This window comes from Melanerpes formicivorus, unplaced genomic scaffold (genome assembly GCF_026170545.1).
Source record: "Melanerpes formicivorus ecotype bairdi unplaced genomic scaffold, bMelFor1.0.p_v2 SCAF_240, whole genome shotgun sequence".
Classification (NCBI taxonomy): Eukaryota; Metazoa; Chordata; class Aves; order Piciformes; family Picidae; genus Melanerpes; species Melanerpes formicivorus.
In genome coordinates, this window is record NW_027142592.1 from 127,501 (window position 1) to 135,000 (window position 7,500).

Genomic DNA, 7,500 nt, shown 5'->3' on the forward strand with positions numbered 1-7,500 from the left:
AAAAACACCCCAGCCCTACCGCATGCCGCTCCCCCTCTCCCCGCTCTCGCTGACCGCTGCCACCCCCCCCCCACCCCTCCCCCCCGAAACAAACCCCCCAGCCCTACCGCATGCCGCTCCCCCTCTCTCCCTAGCCTGCCCCCCCCGCCGTCGCTTGCTGCTGCTGCTGCCGCCGCCGCCGCCGCCGCCGCCGCCGCCGCCGCCGCCGGGACCCGCCTCGGTCTGGTGGCGCGCGCTCGGAGATCCCCGGCTACCCGTCCGTCCGTCCCTCCCTCCCGCCCCGCCCCGGGGGAGGGCTCGGGGCAGCGCGGGCAGGCGGGGAGCAAAAAAAGGCGCGGGCGCCAAAAAACGTCGGGGTCCCGGGGTGGCGGAGGGGGGCGGCGGCGGGGGCGGCGGCGGGTACACGGCGCCGGGTCCAGCCCGTCCCGGGGCGGGGACAGGTGGTGTCGTCCGTCCCCGCCCCCGTAACCTGCTCTGAAGCATCCGCTTCCCGCCGCGGTTCGCCCTCCACCCCCCCGCCGCACACGCAGCTGCCGCTTCCCGCCGCCTCTGCCCCCCGCCCCGGGATCAACCACCCGCCGGGTCCAGCCGGTCCCGGTCCCGGGAACCTGCTCCCGGGGCCAGCCGGAGCCACGCCCCCTCCTCTGACGCTTCCAGCTGCCGCCTCCCCTCCCACCCCCCAAACTCACACTGGCCCTCGCCGGCCCGCCCACCCGCCTACCTGCTTGCCCGCCGCCGCTGGGTGGCGTGCCGGACACTCTCGCACACAGGTACACAGACAGGGACACAGGGACACAGGCACTCAGGCACACAGGGACACAGGGACACAGGGACACAAGGACACAGGGACACAGGCACTCAGGCACTCAGGCACTCAGGGACACAGGGACACAGGGACACAGGCACTCAGGCACTCAGGGACACAGGGACACAGGGACACAGGCACTCAGGCACACAGGGACACAGGTGGCGGGCCGGAGGCCTCTCTCCACTGTGTGGCAGGGGTCCAAGAGCCACCCCAGCCCAACCCAGAGGGTCTTTTGCACCTCTCTAGAGGCCACCCAGAGACCCCAGGCCGCAGCAGAAGCCTCCCCCGCATGCTCTGCAGGCTTCCGACCCACCCCAGGCCGCACCAGAAGCCTCCCCCGCAAGCTCTGCAGGCTTCCGACCCACCCCAGGCCGCAGCAGAAGCCTCTCCCGCACGCTCTGCAGGCTTCTCAGCCACCCCAGGCCGCAGCAGAAGCCTCTCCCGCACGCTCTGCAGGCTTCTCAGCCACCCCAGGCCGCACCAGAAGCCTCTCCCGCACGCTCTGCAGGCTTCTCAGCCACCCCAGGCCGCACCAGAAGCCTCCCCCGCACGCTCTGCAGGCTTCTCAGCCACCCCAGGCCGCACCAGAAGCCTCTCCCGCACGCTCTTCAGGCTTCTCAGCCACCCCAGGCCGCACCAGAAGCCTCCCCCGCACGCTCTGCAGGCTTCTCAGCCACCCCAGGCCGCAGCAGAAGCCTCTCCCGCACGCTCTGCAGGCTTCTCAGCCACCCCAGGCCGCACCAGAAGCCTCCCGCGCACGCTCTGCAGGCTTCTCAGCCACCCCAGGCCGCACCAGAAGCCTCCCCCGCACGCTCTGCAGGCTTCCGACCCACCCCAGGCCGCAGCAGAAGCCTCTCCCGCACGCCCTGCAGGCTTCTCAGCCACCCCAGGCCGCAGCAGAAGCCTCTCCCGCACGCTCTGCAGGCTTCTCAGCCACCCCAGGCCGCAGCAGAAGCCTCTCCCGCACGCTCTGCAGGCTTCTCAGCCACCCCAGGCCGCAGCAGAAGCCTCTCCCGCACGCTCTGCAGGCTTCTCAGCCACCCCAGGCCGCAGCAGAAGCCTCTCCCGCACGCTCTGCAGGCTTCTCAGCCACCCCAGGCCGCAGCAGAAGCCTCTCCCGCACGCTCTGCAGGCTTCTCAGCCACCCCAGGCCGCAGCAGAAGCCTCTCCCGCACGCTCTGCAGGCTTCTCAGCCACCCCAGGCCCCAACAGAAGCCTCTCCCGCACGCTCTGCAGGCTTCCGACCCACCCCAGGCCGCACCAGAAGCCTCTCCCGCACGCTCTGCAGGCTTCCGACCCACCCCAGGCCGCACCAGAAGCCTCCCCCCGCACGCTCTGCAGGCTTCTCAGCCACCCCAGGCCCCAACAGAAGCCTCTCCCGCACGCTCTGCAGGCTTCCGACCCACCCCAGGCCCCAACAGAAGCCTCTCCCGCACGCTCTGCAGGCTTCTCAGCCACCCCAGGCCGCAGCAGAAGCCTCTCCCGCACGCTCTGCAGGCTTCTCAGCCACCCCAGGCCGCAGCAGAAGCCTCCCCCGCATGCTCTGCAGGCTTCCGACCCACCCCAGGCCGCAACAGAAGCCTCCCCCGCACGCTCTGTAGGCTTCTGACCCACCCCAGGCCCCAACAGAAGCCTCCCCCGCACGCTCTGCAGGCTTCTCAGCCACCCCAGGCCGCAGCAGAAGCCTCTCCCGCACGCTCTGCAGGCTTCTCAGCCACCCCAGGCCGCACCAGAAGCCTCTCCCGCACGCTCTGCAGGCTTCCGACCCACCCCAGGCCGCACCAGAAGCCTCCCCCGCACGCTCTGCAGGCTTCTCCGCCACCACAGGCCGCACCAGAGGATCTTTTGCACCTCTCTGGACGCCACCCAGAGACTCCAGGCCGCACCAGAGGCCCCCCCCCCCCAACCATTTACAGGCTGCAGTGCCAGCCTAGGCCCCGCTGGCAGCCTCCCTTGTCTGCTTTGGAAGGCCTCCCATCCACTCCAGACCTGCCTGGAGGCCTCCCTCGACTGCTCCCGGGGCCCTCGAAGCCACCCTAGGCCTTTCTGGAGGACCTGCTCGACCGCTCGGGCGGCTTCTGACGCACCCTCGGCCATCCGGCGCCCAGCAGCTCCCAGGGCCAGGCACCGGCCTCCCCCTCCGGCCGCCCCTGGGGCCGGGGGTGGCTCGGACTCGGCGCCCCCAACGTGTCGTCCCGTCCCCCCCCGCCCCGCACCGCCGAACATTCGCTGCAGCCGAGGGCTTGCCGCTCGACGCCTACCCCACCCGCCCAGCCCCCCGCTGCGGCCCGGCGCTGCCCCGGCCGCTGCGCCCCGCCTCTCATCGCTCCCCCCACCCGGCAACCGGCCGCCGGGCACGGCAAGTCCCAGGGCAGGGAACAGGTGCTGCCGGGACCCCGTGCTGGCTGCCGGCTTCCCGGGGCTGCCCCGGGCACGGACAGGTCGCCCCCCCCGCCCCGGCGAATGTTCACCGAACCGGCTGCCGGCTGCCTTCGAGCACCCCCCGCCCCCCGCCACTATCGTCCCCCCCGCCCCCCCTCCGCCTCCGCTGCCGCTTCTCCCCGCACCGCCTCCACTGCCTCCCCCCGCCGCCGGCGAACGAGTCGCCGGATCCGTAGGGTGCCGGGAGCCCGAACGGCGAGCGGCTCCGGCTGCTGCCGGGGCCGCGGGGCTTCGAGCCGCTCCGGCCGCGGCCGGGACCCCGTGCCGGAAGCCGGCATCCCGGGACGGCCCCGGGACGGCCCCGGTCGCCGGCCGGGTGACGTTCAGCGAAGCGGCTGCCGCCAGTCTTTGGGCCTCCCCCGTGCCGGGGCCGCGGGGCTTCGAGCCGGTCCGGCCGCGGCCGGGATCCCGGGCCGGACGATGGCTTCCCGGGCCGGTCCCGGTCGCCTCCCGGGTGACGTTCACCGAAGCGGCTGCCAGCTGTCTTCGAGCCCCCCCCCCCCCTCCGCCTCCGCTGCCGCTTCTCCCCGCACCCCCTCCACTGCCTCCCCCCGCCGCCGGCGAACGAGTCGCCGGATCTGTAGGGTGCCGGGAGCCCGAACGGCGAGCGGCTCCGGCTGCTGCCGGGACCGCGGGGATTCGAGCCGCTCCGGCCGCGGCCGGGACCCCGTGCCGGAAGCCGGCATCCCGGGACGGCCCCGGGACGGCCCCGGTCGCCGGCCGGGTGACGTTCAGCGAAGCGGCTGCCGCCAGTCTTTGGGCCTCCCCCGTGCCGGGGCCGCGGGGCTTCGAGCCGGTCCGGCCGCGGCCGGGATCCCGGGCCGGACGATGGCTTCCCGGGCCGGTCCCGGTCGCCTCCCGGGTGACGTTCACCGAAGCGGCTGCCGGCTGTCTTCGAGCCCCCCCCCCCCCTCCGCCTCCGCTGCCGCTTCTGCCCGCACCCCCTCCACTGCCTCCCCCCGCCGCCGGCGAACGAGTCGCCGGATCTGTAGGGTGCCGGGAGCCCGAACGGCGAGCGGCTCCGGCTGCTGCCGGGACCGCGGGGATTCGAGCCGCTCCAGCCGCGGCCGGGACCCCGTGCCGGAAGCCGGCATCCCCGGACAGCCCCGGGACGGCCCCGGTCGCCGGCCGGGTGACGTTCACCGAAGCGGCTGCCGGCTGTCTTCGAGCCCCCCCCCCCCTCCGCCTCCGCTGCCGCTTCTGCCCGCACCCCCTCCACTGCCTCCCCCCGCCGCCGGCGAACGAGTCGGCGGATCCGTAGGGTGCCGGGAGCCCGAACGGCGAGCGGCTCCGGCTGCTGCCGGGACCGCGGGGATTCGAGCCGCTCCGGCCGCGGCCGGGACCCCGTGCCGGAAGCCGGCATCCCGGGACGGCCCCGGGACGGCCCCGGTCGCCGGCCGGGTGACGTTCAGCGAAGCGGCTGCCGCCAGTCTTTGGGCCTCCCCCGTGCCGGGGCCGCGGGGCTTCGAGCCGGTCCGGCCGCGGCCGGGATCCCGGGCCGGACGATGGCTTCCCGGGCCGGTCCCGGTCGCCTCCCGGGTGACGTTCACCGAAGCGGCTGCCGGCTGTCTTCGAGCCCCCCCCCCCCCTCCGCCTCCGCTGCCGCTTCTGCCCGCACCCCCTCCACTGCCTCCCCCCGCCGCCGGCGAACGAGTCGCCGGATCTGTAGGGTGCCGGGAGCCCGAACGGCGAGCGGCTCCGGCTGCTGCCGGGGCCGCGGGGATTCGAGCCGCTCCGGCCGCGGCCGGGACCCCGTGCCGGAAGCCGGCATCCCCGGACAGCCCCGGGACGGCCCCGGTCGCCGGCCGGGTGACGTTCACCGAAGCGGCTGCCGGCTGTCTTCGAGCCCCCCCCCCCCTCCGCCTCCGCTGCCGCTTCTGCCCGCACCCCCTCCACTGCCTCCCCCCGCCGCCGGCGAACGAGTCGGCGGATCCGTAGGGTGCCGGGAGCCCGAACGGCGAGCGGCTCCGGCTGCTGCCGGGACCGCGGGGCTTCGAGCCGCTCCGGCCGCGGCCGGGACCCCGTGCCGGAAGCCGGCATCCCGGGACGGCCCCGGGACGGCCCCGGTCGCCGGCCGGGTGACGTTCAGCGAAGCGGCTGCCGCCAGTCTTTGGGCCTCCCCCGTGCCGGGGCCGCGGGGCTTCGAGCCGGTCCGGCCGCGGCCGGGATCCGGGGCCGGACGATGGCTTCCCGGGCCGGTCCCGGTCGCCTCCCGGGTGACGTTCACCGAAGCGGCTGACGGCTGTCTCCGAGCCCCCCCCCCCCCCCTCCGCCTCCGCTGCCGCTTCTGCCCGCACCCCCTCCACTGCCTCCCCCCGCCGCCCGCGAACGAGTCGCCGGATCTGTAGGGTGCCGGGAGCCCGAACGGCGAGCGGCTCCGGCTGCTGCCGGGACCGCGGGGATTCGAGCCGCTCCGGCCGCGGCCGGGACCCCGTGCCGGAAGCCGGCATCCCCGGACAGCCCCGGGACGGCCCCGGTCGCCGGCCGGGTGACGTTCACCGAAGCGGCTGCCGGCTGTCTTCGAGCCCCCCCCCCTCCGCCTCCGCTGCCGCTTCTGCCCGCACCCCCTCCACTGCCTCCCCCCGCCGCCGGCGAACGAGTCGCCGGATCCGTAGGGTGCCGGGAGCCCGAACGGCGAGCGGCTCCGGCTGCTGCCGGGACCGCGGGGATTCGAGCCGCTCCGGCCGCGGCCGGGACCCCGTGGCGGAAGCCAGCATCCCGGGACGGCCCCGGGACGGCCCCGATCGCCTCCTGGGTGACGTTCACCGAAGCGGCTGCCGGCTGTCTTCGAGCCCCCCCCCCCCTCCGCCTCCGCTGCCGCTTCTCCCCGCACCCCCTCCACTGCCTCCCCCCGCCGCCGGCGAACGAGTCGGCGGATCCATACCGTCCCGAGAGCCCGAGGCGGCGGCATCCAGTGCGGGTCCGGCCGAGGCCGGGACCCCGTGCCTGTCGCAGGCTTCCCGGGACGGCCCCGGAACGGCCGCGGTCGCCGGCCGGGTGACGTTCTCCGAAGCGGCTGCCGGCTGTCTTCGAGCCCCCCCCCCCCTCCGCCTCCGCTGCCGCTTCTGCCCGCACCTCCTTCACTGCCTCCCCCCGCCGCCCGCGAACGAGTCGGCGGATCCGTAGGGTGCCGGGAGCCCGAACGGCGAGCGGCTCCGGCTGCTGCCGGGACCGCGGGGATTCGAGCCGCTCCGGCCGCGGCCGGGACCCCGTGCCGGAAGCCGGCATCCCGGGACAGCCCCGGGACGGCCCCGGTCGCCGGCCGGGTGACGTTCAGCGAAGCGGCTGCCGCCAGTCTTTGGGCCTCCCCCGTGCCGGGGCCGCGGGGCTTCGAGTCGGTCCGGCCGCGGCTGGGACCCCGTGCCTGTCGCAGGCTTCCCGGGACGGCCCCGGAACGGCCGCGGTCGCCGGCCGGGTGACGTTCACCGAGGCGACTGCCGGCTGTCTTCGAGCCCCCACCCCTGCCGTGGCCGCGGGGATTCGCCCCGGTCCGGCAGCTGACGGTTCCCTGTGTCGGACGCCGGCTTCCCGGGACTGCCCCGGGACAGCCCCGGTCGCCTCCCGGGTGACGTTCACCGAAGCTGCTGCCGCCTGTCTTTGTCCCCCCCCCCCGTGCTCTCCCTCAGGCGGGAGGTAGACGTGCTCTCCCTGGGCGAGTAGACGTGCTCTCCCTGGGCGAGTAGACGTGCTCTCCCTCGGCGAGTAGACGTGCTCTCCCTCGGCGAGTAGACGTGCTCTCCCTCGGCGAGTAGACGTGCTCTCCCTCGGCGAGTAGACGTGCTCTCCCTGGGCGAGTAGACGTGCTCTCCCTCGGCGGGTAGACGTGCTCTCCCTCGGCGAGTAGACGTGCTCTCCCTGGGCGAGTAGACGTGCTCTCCCTGGGCGAGTAGACGTGCTCTCCCTGGGCGAGTAGACGTGCTCTCCCTGGGCGAGTAGACGTGCTCTCCCTGGGCGAGTAGACGTGCTCTCCCTGGGCGAGTAGACGTGCTCTCCCTCGGCGAGTAGACGTGCTCTCCCTCGGCGAGTAGACGTGCTCTCCCTCGGCGAGTAGACGTGCTCTCCCTGGGCGAGTAGACGTGCTCTCCCTGGGCGAGTAGACGTGCTCTCCCTCGGCGAGTAGACGTGCTCTCCCTGGGCGAGTAGACGTGCTCTCCCTGGGCGAGTAGACGTGCTCTCCCTCGGCGAGTAGACGTGCTCTCCGCGGAGATCGCGCTTGTCGCCAAGGGGTCGCTGTTGCGCTCTGCCTCCGC